Genomic DNA, 17,749 nt, shown 5'->3' with positions numbered 1-17,749 from the left:
CTCATTTCTCTTTAGCCCTGAATAATATTCCATTGTTTGGATGTACCGTAGTTTATCCATTCACCTACTGACATCTAACTTACTTCCAAGTTTAGGCAATTATGAATCTGGCTTCTTTTTATTCTCGTTTTTCCCAGTCTGTCTCTTCATTATATTCTGTTTCTCTCATTTCCTGTCATTTTTTTCTTCCTTTTCCTCCTCATCCTCCCCTCTTTCTCAATCTTTCTTGCTTTCTGGTCATCTTCAATTTTCAAGCTTATGGTGTGGGAGATGGCCATAACCACAGAGGAGGTCACTCTAGACAAGGGCTTTTCAGCTGTGTGCTATTGGGGTTGGATAACTCTTTGTTGTGGGGGCTCTCCTGTGCATTGTAGGATGTTTATCAGCATCTTTTCTTCTTTTTTCACTAGATGCCAGTAACAGCCACCCAACCCCCAGTTGTGACAACCAAATATGTCTCTAGACGTCAGCAAATGTCCCCTCAGTGGACAAAATCCCTGTCCCCTCTTCCCAGCATTGCTCTAGGTTTTTTTTTTTAATTTTTTATTGTTTAAAGTATTACATATATTAGTACATATATCTCCTTTTTTTCCCCATTGACCTTCCCCCAGCCTCCCCTACCCCTGTCACATGCCCTCATCCCACCCCACCCCCAGTGTCTTGTGTCCATTGTTGTGCTTATATGCATGCATACAAGTCCTTTGGTTGATCTATTTCCCTCTCTCCCCATCACTCCCCAGCCTTCGCGCTGTAATTTGACAGTCTGTTTGGTGCTTTACTGCTGCTCTAGGTTTCTTAAACTACATTCCCTGAAACACGAGTCCCTGAACTGCTCTGAGAAAATGAAGGTTTCAGGGAAATGCTGTTGCAATTCTCTGTGGCAGGTTCATAATCATCTTCCCAACTTAAAGGGTTTGAGAAATCCTACAAAGAAGAACCTGCTTAGCTTTGGTGAACCGGAATAGCCAAATCTCTTTTTATGTTAGCCTGCTGATCATCCAGTTTGGGAAGTGTTGCTGTGTGCTCTCTGGATCCTAGGCTCACATCCCTACCCCTGAGAGGCCTCTGCTTACTCAGGGTTCACACTTCTCAGTTGGATGTAAAATGTGGGGTGGTGCCTGCCAGGTTCACTGGAAGGAAGGTTTAGAGGTTCAATATTTGTTGTTCTGGGCTTCAATTCCCACTTCAAGCTTAAACATATTTCAGAACCAAAAAGTTAAAAGGTACCCTCAGGTTCCTATAAAAGGTAGTTGGACAGAGGTTCCTAAACTTTGTTATATGGTAGAGTCACCTCAGGGTCTTGAAAAATACTGATGCCTGGGCCCCACCCCCAGACATTCTGATTTAATTGGTATTGGGTACAACTGGATACTGTGAGGGTTAAAAGTTCCCTAGGTGATTGCAACATGCAGCAAGTTGAGGAATCACTGTGGTGGGGTGAGTTAAGCCACCTGATTCTCAATATAATGCTCTGTTCACTAGTAATGGGTATAAGTGAGTACACATATGTGAGGGAAAAGAGTACTCATTTTGCTGATGGAAAAACAGATCCTTGTTGCAGATATGAGTTTGGGACTGGAATATCCTCACTCCTAATCCATTGTTCATGCTTGCTAGATTTCTGAGTCTTAGACAAGCTCCAGAAGGTGAGCAAAGGCCCTCCTCTGAGGAGCTCTTTTGCCCATTGCTTTTCACTTGAAGTGACTCCGTGGTCCTCATCCTTCGAAATGGGAATTATGATTTATTCTATAGCTATGAAAACTGGAACACCAAGGATTTGCCAGAGGTTAGCCAGCTAGTAAGAGCCAATCTGGGACTTCAACACAGTCTTAATGAGGGCAGATCCCAAACTCTTTCTATTAGATCACATTGCCAAGTGAACCTGGTCTCCAAAAATTGAGTTTAAAAATAGTTTTGGTACCTATTTTCCAGATTTCTGAAGTTGTTGAGTCTAATCCAAATTAGCCTCAGAAATCCCAAATGAGGGAGAACAATGATAGAAGTATTTCCTCTCTCCAGCAGGTGACTGCACATCAGATCTGTGCGAAAGGACAGAAGGGGACTGATGTGCAGGTAAAGGCTGCGTAATTTATTCCCCTGTTGCCACCAAAGTCCGATAAATAGGAAATGGTTGCTAATGGATCTCTGGCCCTTCGTCGGTTTTTCCTTCTGAATTTGGTAAATACATCATGCAGGGCATCTTGAAATAACATAGTTTAAGTCAATGTAATAAGCAATGGTGTAGAGATTTTTTTCATTTTTTTGTTGATGAAATCAAACTGATATCTGTGATTCCAGACAACTGGAAGACAAAGGCACACTCCTTTGTCTTATGTTGTGTTACAAATATTTAACTTGGATTAATCTACATAACAGCAGTTGGGAGGCTTTCTTGCAAGCTGAGGGAGCTCAGAGGACTTAATACTATTTAACAATGTCAGATTTGTCAGGCAGAACCTAAATGGGTAAAAAATTAGCAAGATGAGCCATAAAATGTCATTTTTATGGAGAAGGGGAGGTTTACTTCAAAACAATGTTTCAGTGTATACTGTAATCTGTCCGATTAGGTAACGTTCAGTGGGAGCCTGTAAGATTTGCCTTCAGTGAGCTAAGCATTCTACCTTTCCTAGTTTCTCCCATTGGGCCTTGGCTTGGCTGGCTGGCACTCTTGGTTGCTGGGGTCAACTACAGCATTCCAACTGAATTGCCTGGATCCTATCCGTAGGCCTATTAGGGCCTATAAGGTGAGGGTCAGGTCCAACAAGCACACTCACAACCTGAAACAGCAGGCTGTTTATGGAAACGAAAGCGTCCTGAAATGAGCTAAAGGAGGGGATTCCAATAGGAAACCATCCTGAGTTTTTAGCAGAGTGGCCACAATAGGAACTAGAAACAAAACTTCTGAAGAAAATCTTTTAGGCCTTAGTTTACTTTGATTCTATTCTTGAACTTGTCACTTTTCTAAGGACTTTCAGCGGGACCTCCATCCGCACGTATCGAGTATTGGTTGGCATCCAGTGTTTTGTCAGACGGCACGGGAAGCAGCAGGGAGCAAGGCTTTGGGACAGGTGTCTGATGGAGGAAGTCAGAGAGACCCCACAGTCCTCAAGAACCACCAGTTTATTGTCCTCGGAGTTGAATCTGAGTCATTAGATGGGAATGGCTTTTACTGAGTAGCTAGATCATTTTTCAGAATACTCTGTCTATATCAAGAGCAGCTGCTGGAAACCGCATTTTTTCCATTCCTAATTTTGAGCCTCTGAATATTTTGCAGCAGACAGAATGTGCTTGACAACTGGAAGACAAAAGGCACGCTCTCCCCGCTCTCCCCGGGTTTGTGCTCCTTTCCTCATTCGCATGCAAGTCTTCTCCAGCCTGAGCTCTTATCAGTTTCTCTGAATAAATCTTTCTTTCCAGATTTCTTAACACTCTTTGTTCACTCAAACAATGGCCTTTGTAACCAAGGACAAAGTTAGGAGCTGATGACAGATTATCTTTATTGTTGTCAATGACAAGTGACTTTGTAGTGGTGGTTGTTGTTAATCTTCACCCGAGGATATTTTTTTACCCATGATATTCAGAGAGAGCAGAAGAGAGCGGGGAGAGACACAGAGAGAAGCATTGATGTGAGAGACACACATTGATTGGTACCTTCCTGTGTGGGCCCCAACTAGGGCCAGGAATCGAGCCTGCAACCAAGGTACATGCCCTTGATCGGAATCAAACCTGCGACCCTTCAGTCTGAGGGCCAACACTCTAACCACTGAGCCAAACTGGCTAGGGCAAGACAAAGGACTTTAAAGTTTATGACATTTTCTCTCTCTAAGCCTGCTCTTATTCTTTGCAGAGTGATTCAGAGATCTCCCTCGGAAATCGTTTGTGGGAACACAAAGCCCAAACCTTTCACGAAACCGGCCAGTTGTTATTCAGAAACAGTGCAGGGTGGACTAGAATTTCTTAGCTGTCAGCTTTTGTGGACCTGTGGTTGGGCTGTCCTCACCTTTTCCCTCTCCTTCACTCATTCAACCCATCACAAGGTCCTTTGATTCTATCTCCTAATAGCTCTTGAACCCTTCTCTCTATTCTCATGGGTGTTATCTCAGTCCTGATCACTGCTGTCTTCTGGGTGACTGCTCCAACTCTGAGTTGACATCCTTAGCTCCAAGGTTAACTTCCAGCCGATTTTTCATGTTGCCAAACTTATTTTCTTAAATTTGTGAATGTTACCATGTTATTTCCTTATTTAAAATTTATCACTAGCTTTCCATGATCTTCAGGATAAAAGAAAACTTTATTATAGGTCTTAGGCTTAAGTGTGGATGCTACTTTATGTTCTTCTGACCTTCTGAATTTAATTAACACATCACTGCTTCTCAGGGTCTCCACTGGACTCCTTCAGAATTCAACATAATTTAATCAACTGTCCCTCATGTCTCTTGGAGGTTATATCCAGAGAGGAGAGATTCTGCTTCCTGGAGAGGGTAGGCAGAGCTCTAGGAAAGATGTACTTGGAATAGAGAGGAAGGATGGGGAAATCTATCTTGCCAGGTGGTTGTAATGAGTCTTTCTTGGTCGTGATTAGGTTGCTGGATGTCAAAACCCAATAACCTCCCACCGTGCTTCGTCTTTAGTGAAAATAATAGAAATAGCCATGCACTAACAGTGTGGACTTCAGCGTCAGACTTCTGGGTATGTATCTCAGTTTCCCACATACTGTGTGACTATGTGTGACTATGGGAAAGGTACTTAAACTTTCTGTGTCTTCTAGAGTAAACAATGGCACCTGCTTATATCAGTTAGCTAATGTTGCATCATAAACTCATTCCAAAACTTACTGGCTCAAATACAACCATTTATTTATTCAGGCCAGGCTTAGCTGAGCAGTCTGGTCTCAGCTGGGCTTGCTCAGGCACCTGTGGTCACCGGGCAAGTGGCTGCGTGGCTCTGCTTCTGATGGTTGGCTCTTGGTTAGGGCCCATTGGGTCTTCTTCATGTGGTATCTCACTGTCCAGCCAGTTATCCCAAACTTAGTCTCAGGGCAGAGGCAAGGATTCAAGAGAGAAAGAGCAGCGTGCAAGGCCTCTTGAAATCTAGGGTTGGAACTGGCCCGTCCTCACATCTACTGATCACATTCTATAGGCAAAATCAAATCACAATGTCAGCCCAATTTCAAGGATGTGAAGTGCATTCCACCTCTTGATGGTAGAGCTGCAAAAGACATGGATACAGGGAAACATTTGATTGGCAACACCAGTGCACTTAATCTACCATACTACTTATAGGCTGTTATAAGAATCTACATGCCAAGTGCTTAGAACAGAGACTCTAGTACATTGAAACACTCAGTAAATGTTAGCCATTATTATAAAAATCATTATGTTTTTCTGTGTATCTTTAAGAGTGCAGGTAGAAATTAGAGCAATTCATAGAAAACGGCCTCAAAGACTTTTGAGGATTTTTCAATTTATTTAGCTAGAAGAATTTCTTTTGTGGTCTTGGAAGAGCTATCTAAAGTCAGCAACTGAGCTCCTCTTTATGCTCTGAAACACAGACTTATTGTGAGGCTTGAATAGGTTAATGTATGCAAAATGATTAACTCAGCATCTGGAATGTAATAAACACTAAGTAGTGGTACCTATGATTATTATATTACTGTAATAGGGTCAATCATTTGGAAAAGAATCTACCTTTACTAGATTCTACCTTTACTAGTTCCAATTCATTGCTAAAACTAATGTAGATTCGTTTCACATGATGCTGAGAACTCAATCTTAATAGGAAAACTCAATGTCAGAGGTAGAAGTAGAACGAAGCTTTATGATGGAAATTTCCGTACATCCGCATAGAGAGAAAAGTATGATAAGCCCCACATTCTTTCATTATGCAGCTTCCATAGATCAATGGGCCAGTTTTCATTTATTGCCCCCAACTATTTTTGTTAAATTTTTAAAACCAAATCCCAGATGCCACATAAATACTTCAGGATATGTCACTGATAGATATTTCGTTTCTTTTATAGATATATAACCATATCATTATCACACCTCTCCAGATTCTTTATCATTCCTGAATATCATCTAATACCCAGTTCATAATAAAATTTCTCCCATTGTCTGTCTGGTCTGAACAAGATCCATACATCGCATTTGTTTTGTAAGAACAAAACATCGCATTTTGTTTGTTTTATAGAAGGAGAATTTTGTGCAGTTCCTGGGCTATCAAGAATTGGCTAGTGTTATCCAAGGTCTGGCTTGCCAGGGACATGAAACAGGCCTGTACACTCAGTATGGATATACATACCAATGTGGTTTTCTGAACTTTTCCTGCATCTCCCAGGAAATGTTGATGATACCATGGTGTGTTTAGAGATGCACTTGTTTAGAAAAATTCAGAGACATGCTCCCTAGAGCTATGATGTGATGACCCAATATGGTCCAAGTGACTAGCTTCATTAACCTCAAGGTCACTTGAAAGAATTGAGATCCATGCCATTGACTGAAGGCTTGAAGTCTTAGAAAGAATAGAAGCAAAGGAGCTGCTTATGCTGAGGAAGGAGCCTTCCAGTGTTCTAGGTCTGACCAATGGCAAGATGGTCCCAGACTAAGGAGAATCTAACACCAGGCTGTCACACAGAAAATTGGATTAAAACATTTTTTTGTTATATCTCTTTAAGGATGTTGGCTCTGGTAGTCAGATAGGACTTCAGGAAAGAACAGAGAATGCCAAAAGCTCTCAGTGTTTTCTTTGCTTGTCTGAAGTAGGAAGTATTTTTAAAAATTATTTTAAAATATATTTTTAACTGTGGTAAAAAAAAGAACAAAATTTGCCATTGTAACCATTTTTGAGTGTACAGACAGTAATATTAAGTATAGTCACACTATTGTGCAACAGATCTCTGAGACTTTTTTGTTTTGCAAAACAGAAACTCTATATCTATTAAGCAATAACCCCATTTTCCCCCTTCCTTCCAGCCACTACTAACCATCATTCTACTTTCTGCATTCTATGAATTTGCCTACTTTATTGATTTATTTACTTATTAGCTATTTGTGTAACTTACAAAGTAATCACCCCAATAAATACAGTACCCATCTGACACCATACATAGTTATTACAATATTATTGACTATACTAGGGGCCCAGTGCATGAATTTGTGCACCTTGAAAGGAACTGTGGGCTGCGAGGCTGCAGTGGGCATAGGGGCGGGTCTTGGCCCATCCTCCGCACCCCTGCCTGGCCCCTCCCACTGCAGCCCCCAGTCCCCTGTCTGTCTGCAGTCCTGCTCCTGCTGCCACTGCTCCCATGCACTGATGGTGCCAGCCCTACTCACACCCACTGATGGTGCGGAGCTATTGGGGCTGGTGCCACCAGCAAGTCTGAGTGGGGCTGTCGCCAGCAGCACGTAAAAAAGGCAGCTGTTGGCCCTGATTGTCTCTGAGGAGCAGGGGGAGGTGGGGAAGCCTTGAGGGGAGATCGGGGCCAGCAGCTGCCGCTTGCACCTGCTGATGGCGCCAAGTGACGGGCTGGTGCCAGGCGCTGGCAGTGGGTGCGAGCGGGGCTGGTGCCGGCAGCAAGTGCAAGCACCCAGGAGGACCACAGCACACGGAGCAAAGAATTTTCAGTAACCACCAGAGGCTTGCCCCGATGACAGCGACCAGCGCCCTGCCTTGGTCTGGCGCCTGTGCTCACTGCTCTGCCATCCCTCCGTGGCCAACACCTGCCATGTTCCTTGCTCTGCCACCTGCTGCTGATGCCCACCATGTTCCGCGCGTGCCCTCTGGTGGTCAGTGCACGTCATAGCGACTGGTTCAGTTGTTACGCCATTCGGTCTATTTGCATATTAACTTTTTATTATATAGGATTCCCTATGCTGGACTTTACATCCTGTGACTGTATTTATAATTGGAAATTTGTACTTCTTAATCCCTTCCCCTTTTTCACTCATATTCCCAACCCCCTTCATATCTGGCAAACATAAAAATGTTCTCTGTACCTATGAGTTTGTTTCTGTTTCATTTGCTCTTTTATTTTGTGTTTTAGATTTCATATATAAGTGAAATCATATGGTATTTCATTTAGAATAATACCATGTAGGTCCATCCAGGTTTCTGCAAATGGCAAGATTTTATTCCTTTTAATGGCTGAGTAATATTCCGTATGTACCACATCTTTTTTCATCTATTGATGGATACTTAGGTTGCTTCTATATCTTGGCTCTTGTAAATAATGCTGCAATGACCATAGGGGTGCACATGTCTTTTTAAATTAGTGCAGGATGGCGAACCTATGACATGCGTGTCAGCACTGACACGCGTAGCCATTTTTAATGACACGTGGCCGCTGAGGCAGCCGCATGCCAAGGATGAAACATTTGCTGCTCCTGAGAATGAAACATTTGCGAAATAATGTTTTTTCCTCAAAGTGACACAATACCTGAGTTATACTCAGTTTTTTGGCGAAGTTTGACACACCAAGCTCAAAAGGTTGCCCATCACTGAATTAGTGTTTTGTGTTTGTTTGGAAATTACTGGGTCATATGGTAGTTTTAGTTTTAATTTTTTGAGGAAATTCCATTGTTTGCACTAATTTACAACCCCACCATCAATGATTCCCTTTTCTCTTCATCCTCACCAACACTTGTTTGTTGATTTATTAATGACTAGAGGCCTGGTGCATGAAATTCATGCACTGGCTGTGGGGAAGTGGGGTACTCAGCCTGGCCTGTGCCCTCTCGCAATCTGGGGTTGCTGGCTCCTAACCACTCACGTGCTTGCTCACTCCTAACTGCTCGCCTGCCTGCCTGACCTCCCCTAACCACTTGCCTGCCTGCCTGATCGCCCTTAACCACTCGCCTGCCTGCCTGCTCAGTGTGTGTCATAGCCACCAGTCATTCAGGTTGTTCTGCCGTAAAGGTCGCTTAGGCTTTTATTATATAGATAGCTATTCTGGCAGGTGTGAGGTGATATCTTATTGTGGTTTTAACTTGCATTTCCCTGATAAGTGATGTTCAGCATCTTTTAATCAGATTTTTTTTTGGTGGTAAGTTGTATAAATTCCATATATATTTTAGATATTAACCCCTTATCAGATGTCATCCAGTTAATATCTTCTCCCACCTTTTTATTTTGTTGATGGTTTCTTTTGCTGTGCAAAACTCTTTAGTCCCATTTGTTTACTTTTTCTTTTGTTTCCCTTTGCTGATAAGATATGCAAAACATATTATTAATACCAGTGTCAGAGAGTTTACTACCTATGTTTTCTTCTAGGAGCTTTATGGTTTTGGGTCTTACATTTAAGTTTTAAATTCATTTTCAGTTTCTTCTTGCATATGGTATTAAAAGGTCACCCCGTTTTATTCTTTTGCATGTGGCCTTCCAGTTTTCCCATCAATGTATATTGAAGAGACAGTCTTTACCCCATTGTGTAGTTTTGCCTTATCATAGAATGATTGACAATATAGGTGTGGGCTTATTTCTGGGCTCACTATTCTGTTTCTTTGACCAATGTATCTGTTTTTATGCCAGCATGTTGTTTTGATTACTACAGACTTGTAGTACAGTTGGAACTTTGTTCTTTCTCAAAATGGCTTTGGTGATTTAGAGTTTTTTGTGGTTCCATATAAAATTTAAAATTATTTATTCTAGTTCTGTGAAAAATGCCATGGTGTCTTGATAGGAATTGCATTAAATCTGTAGATTGCTTTGGGTAGTATGGATATTTTAACCATGTTAATTCTTCCTACCCATGAGCACAGTCTATGTTTCCATTTATTTGAATTTTCAGTAACCACCAGAGGCTTGCCCCAATGAAATCTACAATTTCTTTCTTTTTTGTCTTATAGTTTTCCGAGTACAGGTCTTCTATAGCCTTGGTTAAATTTATCTCTAGATATTTTTTGATGCAACCGTAAATGGGATTGTTCTCTTAATTTCTCTATCTAATAGTTTGTTTCTGATGTATAAAAATGCAACTGATTTCTGAATAGTAATTTTGTATCCTGCTACTTTATTGAATTTATTTACAGTTCTAATAGTTTTTGCATGCAGTCTTTAAGGTTCTCTCTCTTTTTAAAAAAATATATTTTATTCATTTTTCACAGAGAGGAAGGGAGAGGGACAGAGAGTTAGAAACATTGATGAGAAAGAAACATCGATCAGCTGCCTCCTGCACATTTCCTACTGGGTATGTGCCCGCAACCAAGGTACATGCCCTTGACTGGAATTGAACCTGGGACCCTTGAGTCCGCAGGCTGATGCTCTATCCACTGAGCCAAACTGGTTAAGACTAAGGTTCTCTCTTTATAGTGTCATATCATCTGCAAATAAGAACAGTTTAATTTTTCTTTTTCAATTTGGATGCCTTTTATTTCTTTTTCTTGTCTGATTGCTATGGCTAGGACTTCCAATACTATCCTATCTAATAAAGAGAGAATATGCTAATTGACTCTCATGCCATCACAAAGATGGCAACACCCACAATCAATAAGGAGGGAATATGCTAATTGACTGCCCCACCCTCAAAGATGGAGGTACCCACAGCTACAAGATGGCGGCACCCAGTCCCCTCAGCCCCGCCGGGGCAGCAGGGATGCAGCAAACCAAATTCGCCTGCGTCCGGAGTCCCCAGTTCCCTCAGCCCCTTAGCCGCTCAGGGCTGGCCTGAGGCACAGGCAAGCCTCGGATGACAGCTACCCAGCCGACACCCAAGGTGCAGGCAAGCCTCAGATGTTGGCTGCCCAGCCGCCCAGAGTCGGCCCGAGGCACAGGCAAGCCTCGAATGGTGGCTGCCCAGGGCCGCCTAAGGCTCAGGTAACCAGAGCCGGCCGAGGCTTATGCTGCCGGCACTGGCAGCAGCAGAGGTGTGATGGGGTGTCACCTTCCCCTGATCTCTGGGTCGCCTCCTGCGCCTGAGGGCTCCCAGACTGTGAGAGGGGACAGGCCGGGCTGAGGGACCCCCTCTCCAGTACATGAATTTTTATGCACCGGGCCTCTAGTGTTGTATAAAAGTGGTGAAAGTATACATCCTTGTGTGTGTTTTTTCTTCTCAATTTTAAGAGAAACACTTAGTTTTTCACTGTTGAGTATGATGTTAGCCGTGGATTTGTCATATATGGTCTTTATGATGTTGATATATGTTCCTTCTATTTCCAGTTTACTAGAATTTAATAATAAATGGGTGCTGGATTTTGTCAAATGCTTTTTCTGCACCTATTAATATAATCATGATTTTTATCCTACATTTTCTTTATGTGGTATGTTATGGGAATTGATTTGAAGATAATGAATCAAACTTGCATCCTAGGGATAAATCCCACTTGATCATGGGATATGATCTTTTTAATGTATTAGTGAATTTGGTTTGCTAATAGCTTGTTGAGAATTTTTACATCTGTGTTCGTCAGAGACATTGGCCTGTAATTTTCTTCTTTGTAATGTTTTTGTCTGGTTTTGGGATCAGGGTAATGGTGGCCTTCTTAAAATAGCTGAGAAGCCTTCCCTCCTCTTTAAATGTAAATGGAATAAATGACTGGGCATTTATTCCACTTACATTTAAAATAATTATTGATAGGTATGTAGTTAATGCCATTTTATTATTTATATTTTTTATCTTTCTTTTTCTTCTTCTTAAAGAAGCCTCTTTATCATTTCTTATATACTGGTTTGGTGATGATGATGAACTGTTTCAACTGTTTCTTGTCTGAAAACCTCTTTATCTCTTCTTTTATTCTGAACTAGAGGCCTGTTACATAAAATTCGTGCACTTTGGCGGGGTGGGGCGAGTCCCTCAGCCTGGCCTGTGCCCTCTCACAGTCTGGAAGTCCTCAGGGGATGTCTGACTGACATCCTTAGTGCTCCCGCAGAGGTGGGTGAGGCTCCAGCCACCGCCGCTGCACTAGCCAGCTGTGAGCCCAGCTCAGGGCTTATGGCTGAGTGGCACTTCCTCTGTGGGAGTGCACTGACCACTAGGGGGCAGCTCCTGTGTTGAGTGTCTGCCCCCTGGTGGTCAGTGAGCGTCATAGCGACTGGTCGTTCTGCTGTTTGGTTGATTTGCATATTAGCCTTTTATTATATAGGATGATAGACTTGCTAGGTAGAATAGTCTTGGTTATAGATCTTTTCTTTTCATCACTTTAAGTTTGTGTTGGGAAATCAGCTAACAGTCTGATGGGAGCTCCATTGTAGATAATTAACTGCTTTTCTCTTGCTGCTTTTACATTTGTCTCTTTGTCTTTAACCTTTCACATTTTAATTATAATGTGTTTTAACATGGGCCTCTTTAGGTTCATCTGTTTGGGACTCTCTGTGCTTCTTGGACTTGTATGCCTATTTGCTTCCTCAGGGTAGGTAGGTGATCTGTCATTATTTGTTCAAAAGGGATTTTAATCTCTTGCTCTCTCTTTCTTATCCTTCTGGTACCCCTATGATGTGAAATACGTTATATTTGATGTTGCTCCAGAGATCCCTTAAACATCCTTTTGCTGTTCTGATAGGGTATTTTCTTCTATCTTGTCTTCCAAATTGTTGATTTGATCCTCTGCATTATCTAATCTATTCTTGATTCCCTCTAATGTATTATTCATTTCAGTTACTGGTTCTTTTTCATGTTTTCTATCTTCATTGTTATGTTTTTATAGCTCTATTAAAGTTCTCACTGAGTTTATCTACTCTTTCCCTAAGTTCATTGAACATCGTTATAACAAGTGTTTTTTAAAAATATATATATATTTTTTATTTCAGAGAAGAAGAGAGAGGGAGAGAGGGAATCATTGGTCTTCTGCTTCCTGCATGCTCCACATTGAGGATCAAGCCTGCAACCTGGGCATATGCCCTGACCTGGAGTCAAACTGTGACCTCCTGATTTACAGGTTGACGCTCAACCACTGAGCCACACCGGCTGGGCATAACCAGTGTTTTGAACTCTGCATCTGGTAGAGTGCTTGTCTCCATTTTGTTCAGTTTTTTATCTGGAATTTTGTCCTATTTTTTTCATTTGGGACATTTTTCATTATCTTCTCATTTGGCTGCCTCCCTGTGTTTGTTTCTATGTATTAGGTAGACATTCTACATCTTCCAATCTTGGCAGAGTTGCATTATGTAGTAGGTGTCCTGTGAGGCCCTGTGCATAGTTTCCCTTGTCACTGAGCTGGGTCCTCTGTTTGAGTTTCATGTGCCTTCCTGTTGTAGTTGAGCCGTGATTGCTGTTGTAATGTCAGAGGAAGGAATTGACCCTCAGGCTGACTGGCTCTGAGGAACAGTCATGGCTACAGTGGATGAGTTGTTGTTCAGGGTCTGACCCCACTAAGTGGTATTTGCTTTAGTGGGGCTTGGATGCCTGCCATCTACCCTTTTAGTGTGTTGTTTGTGGTGATGTTTGGGTGGTACTCTGGTGTGGTCTGAAGCCAGTGACTGGGTGTGTTTGTTCTGGGGCCTCTTGGAAGGGTCTTCCGTGCAGGCCAAAGTCAGCCACTGCTCATGCCCAGCATGGAGTCATCTAATAGGAGCTACAACATGCTCTGCAGATGGTTGTCATCTGTGCTGGGATTGGAGGCACCTGGGAGAGGCTAAGCTGCAAACCGAGGCTAGATGTCACTAGAACCAGACTTGGGGACACACAACAAGAGGTACGAGGCAGGCTGAGACCAGGCACTCCTTGTTTGGGGTTTATGAACCTTTGACAGATTTTAGGAAGGTCTGCAGCATTACCTGAAACAGTCCGTTTGTATGGAAAAGAGGCTTGGGCTGGCCCACGAGTTGGGTGATACAGGTTCAAGGAATCAGCAGGACTGAGCAAACATATTATCCAGGTGATGAGGATTCAGGCTCGGTGACTGCCTGAGCCTGCAGGCTATGTGGGGACATGGCTCAGCAAAGAAACAAAGGCATCTGCCAGTACTTCTGTCAGGAGAGAGCTGCTCCTCTAGCCCCTCGCTGAAGCCAGGCAGTTACTTCCTGTGTGTCCCTGGTACCTTTCAAGCTGCTGCCCCAGTTCTGAAGCTGAGAGAAAGTCAATCTGTCAGCAAGTAAGTTCATGCACAGGCCCTTTAGAGGAATGCCTGGGACTCCAGAAGTCCTCTATCTCACTTAGCTGCAATCCCTGCTGATTTTCACAGCCAGAAATTATGGGGACTTTTCTTTCTGGCATTGGAACCCTGGGCTGGAGAGCCCAGTGTGGGACTTGGACCTCTTGCTTTTTAGAGGGGACCTCCACAGCCAAGATATCCCTCCATTTCTTCCTCTTCTTCTTCCTCCTCTTCTTCTTCTTCTTCTTCTTCTTCTTCTTCTTCTTCTTCTTCTTCTTCTTCTTCCTTCTCCTTCTCCTTCTCCTTCTCCTTCTCCTTCTTCTTCTCCTTCTCCTTCTCCTTCTCCTTCTCCTTCTCCTTCTCCTTCTCCTTCTCCTCCTTCTCCTTCTCCTCCTTCTGCTTCTCCTCCTCCTCCTCCTCCTCCTCCTCCTCCTCCTCCTCCTCCTCCTTCTCCTTCTTTCTCCTTCTCCTTCTCCTTCTCCTTCTCCTTCTCCTTCTCCTTCTCCTTCTCCTTCTCCTTCTCCTTCTCCTTCTCCTCCTCCTCCTCCCTCCTCCTCCTCCTCCTCCTCCTCCTCCTCCTCCTTATTCTAATTAATCTTAACTCGAGGATTTTTTTTCATTGATTTTTTTTTTAAAGAGAGAGTGGAAGGAGAGGAGTAGAAGGAGAGAGGAAACATTGATGTGAGAGAGACACATTAATTGGTTTCCCCCTACACGTGCTCCAACCAGAGCTGGCGATCGAACCTGCAACCAAGATACATGCCCTTGACCAGGAATTGAATCTGTGATTCTTCAGTCTATGAGCCAACACTCTAACCATTGAGCAAAACTGTCCAGGGTATCCCTCCCATTTCTTAACCACCACACTGTGGTTGTGGGGGCCTGTCTGTTGTGTGTCTTTTCCTTTCCTACCAGTCTTTTTTTCCCCTTCCTATCAGTCTTGACATGGCTTTTTCTTTATAGTCTTAGTTATGGGGCTTCTGTTCATCTAGTCTCAATGATGGTTGTTTTGTAATTTAGTTGTAATTTTGATGCAGTTGTTGGTGGATGCTAGTCCTGCGTTTACCTACTCCACTATCTTGACTGGAAGTTTTTTGAAGTAGCCCTTTAGTCCTATATGTTGTTATAATTAGTAGTAAAGATCTTAATCTTTTATTTTATTTTTTAAAAATATATTTTATTAATTTTTTACAGAGAGAAAGGGAGAGGGATAGAGAATTAGAAACATCAATGAGAGAGAAACATCGATCAGCTGCCTCCTGCACACTCCCCCACTGGGTATGTGCCCGCAACCACGGTACATGCCCTTGACCAGAATCGAACCTGGGACCCTTGAGTCCACAGGCCAATGTTCTATCCACTGAGTCAAACCAGTTAGGGCAAGATCTTAATCTTTTAGACAAAACAGATTTATGTACTCATACATTTATTCAGTACCCAGGATAGAAACCAGAAAGCTGCATAAGACTGTTTCTCCCCTCCCCTTTTTTCTCCTTGTAATAAATCACCAAGTTTGGCCAGTTTTTCCTTCTCAATGTTTCTTGAACTCATCCCTTTCTCTTGGTCTGCATGGCCACTCACCACCAGCCTGGGCCCTCATCATCCTTTACCTAATCTATTGTGGCCAAATTCTAAGTCTATCCATTTTCCACACTGCAGCCAGAATAAGCCATTTAAAATACAACTCTGACTATGTCATAACCCTCTTCCAAAGCTTTTAATGGCTCCCTATTCCTTTTTGTGGATCTTCCCTACCAGTATGCTGGGTTGGGTTACAAGTATGAGAAATATTAATCCCTTTAGCTCAAAGGATGGACAACTGTGAGAAGCCTCATTTATTTACCCCCATAATCCATGTAGATACCACTTACTGTGTGTTTCATGGTGTGAAAGGCTTATGGAATAAAATCCATGGTTCTCAGACTAGTCCTCTCACTAGCTCTACCTCCTGCCACCCCCTTCCTTGTGCAGTAGCAACATGGAACTACCTTCAGCCCTCTGGGTGTTATTCCTTTCTCATGCAGTTCTCCAGGTCTGGAACATTCTCTGACCTCTTCTATGTCTTGCAATTCTTATTCATCCTCCAAGACTACCTTCAAGAACATCTGCTTCAGGAAGCTGTTCTGACCTTCGAAGTTATACCAAGGGCCTCTCTTCCTGTCCCTGATCATTAGCATTTTTCTTTTTTTTACCAGATCACGCCCATATTACCAAGTGGTAGTTTGTTTTTATATCTGTCCTCCTTCCAGTCTGGGAGTTCCTTTAAGACAAAGTTAATCATCGACAAATTCCTACTACCTGGCACACAGTAGGTGCTCAGTAAATAAGAATCTCAAGGGGAAACATGGAGGACCGCTCTGATGCTCACTTATCTGCTGGTATCTTAGCTAAAAACACAATGCTTTCATGCCCTTTGCTAATGGGGTCTGATTTAAATTGTCCACCAGTACTGGATTTTGAGGCAGTCAGTCCAAAATATCAGAATGCTGAAGTCAATATTATAAAAAACAGATATGGTTGAACACTCTTCTCTAACTCTCAGCAGTGTTCATTGTTTCTAACAACAGAAGCTAAGAACCATGTCACCATAGCACAGAGACGGAGAAGTACAAACTAATACATTAGAAAGAAAATTGCCTGACGCTGAGACATGCTGTGGTTTGTTACCACCACCTCTGTCGCCCTGAAGATTTAGTGTTATTTTAGTGGTTAGGGTTTGTAGACTATTGATTGCTGGAAAAATAACCATTTCCAAGATTATATATATTTTTAAAGTGATTAGTACAGGGCCAAGATTAGAGAGTGACACTGCCACTTTTAAAGACCAAAAGATTGTAAAAATCTCACATCTTGATCTTGAACACACACACACACACACACACACACACACACACACACACACACGAGTTTGGAGGACATTCTCCTTATAGAAACCTGATTTGTTGGAGCCTAATCGCTGCAGAAATGTTCACCCAGGCCTCTAAGTTCAGAGGTTTTCAAGATGGAGATATGCTCTATAGGCATTCTTAAGACACGATGGTCAGGTCACAATGGTCTCTCTACTTCACTGACCATCCTTGATGGAACAATGGTCAGGGAGGGAGGCAGTGATGCTTCTGGATATTTGAGAAAGAAGGACAGAGAAGTTACAGCAGTACTTTTTAAAAATATATTTTATTGATTTCAGAGAGAAAGGGAGAGGGAGAGAGAGATAGAAACATCAATGATGAGAGAGAATCATTGATTGGCTGCCTCCTGCATGCCCCACACTGGGGATTGAGCCCACAACCCGGGCATGTGCCCTTGACTGGAATCGAAACTGGGACCTTTCAGTACGCAGGTTGATGCTCTATCCACTGAGTCAAACCAGCTAGAGCTACAGCAGTAATTTTTAATAAAGGTGCCTCTTGTTAGGGAGGAGTTATATCTATATTATTATATACTAGAGACCTGGTGCACAAAATCTGTGCACTTGGGGGTGGTTCCCAAGCCTGGCCTGTGCCCAATCACAGTGCAGGAGCCCTGCGATCAATCTCCTCAAAGAGGTAGGCCCCACCCACCCATCTGGGGCTCTTTGATGGATTGCCCCAAAGAGGTAGGCTGGAGCCGAGGGTCCCACCTCTGCGCCACTCAGAGCCGCCATGACCCGCCTCTGTGCCACACACACAGCGTCAAGTCCCCGCCCACCCACATGCACCTCGCCATGCACACAGCCCCGTCCACCCGTG

This window comes from Eptesicus fuscus, chromosome 8, assembly GCF_027574615.1.
Source record: "Eptesicus fuscus isolate TK198812 chromosome 8, DD_ASM_mEF_20220401, whole genome shotgun sequence".
NCBI lineage: Eukaryota > Metazoa > Chordata > Mammalia > Chiroptera > Vespertilionidae > Eptesicus > Eptesicus fuscus.
The sequence above is the reverse complement of the archived record's forward strand: the minus strand, read 5'-3'. Positions refer to the sequence as shown.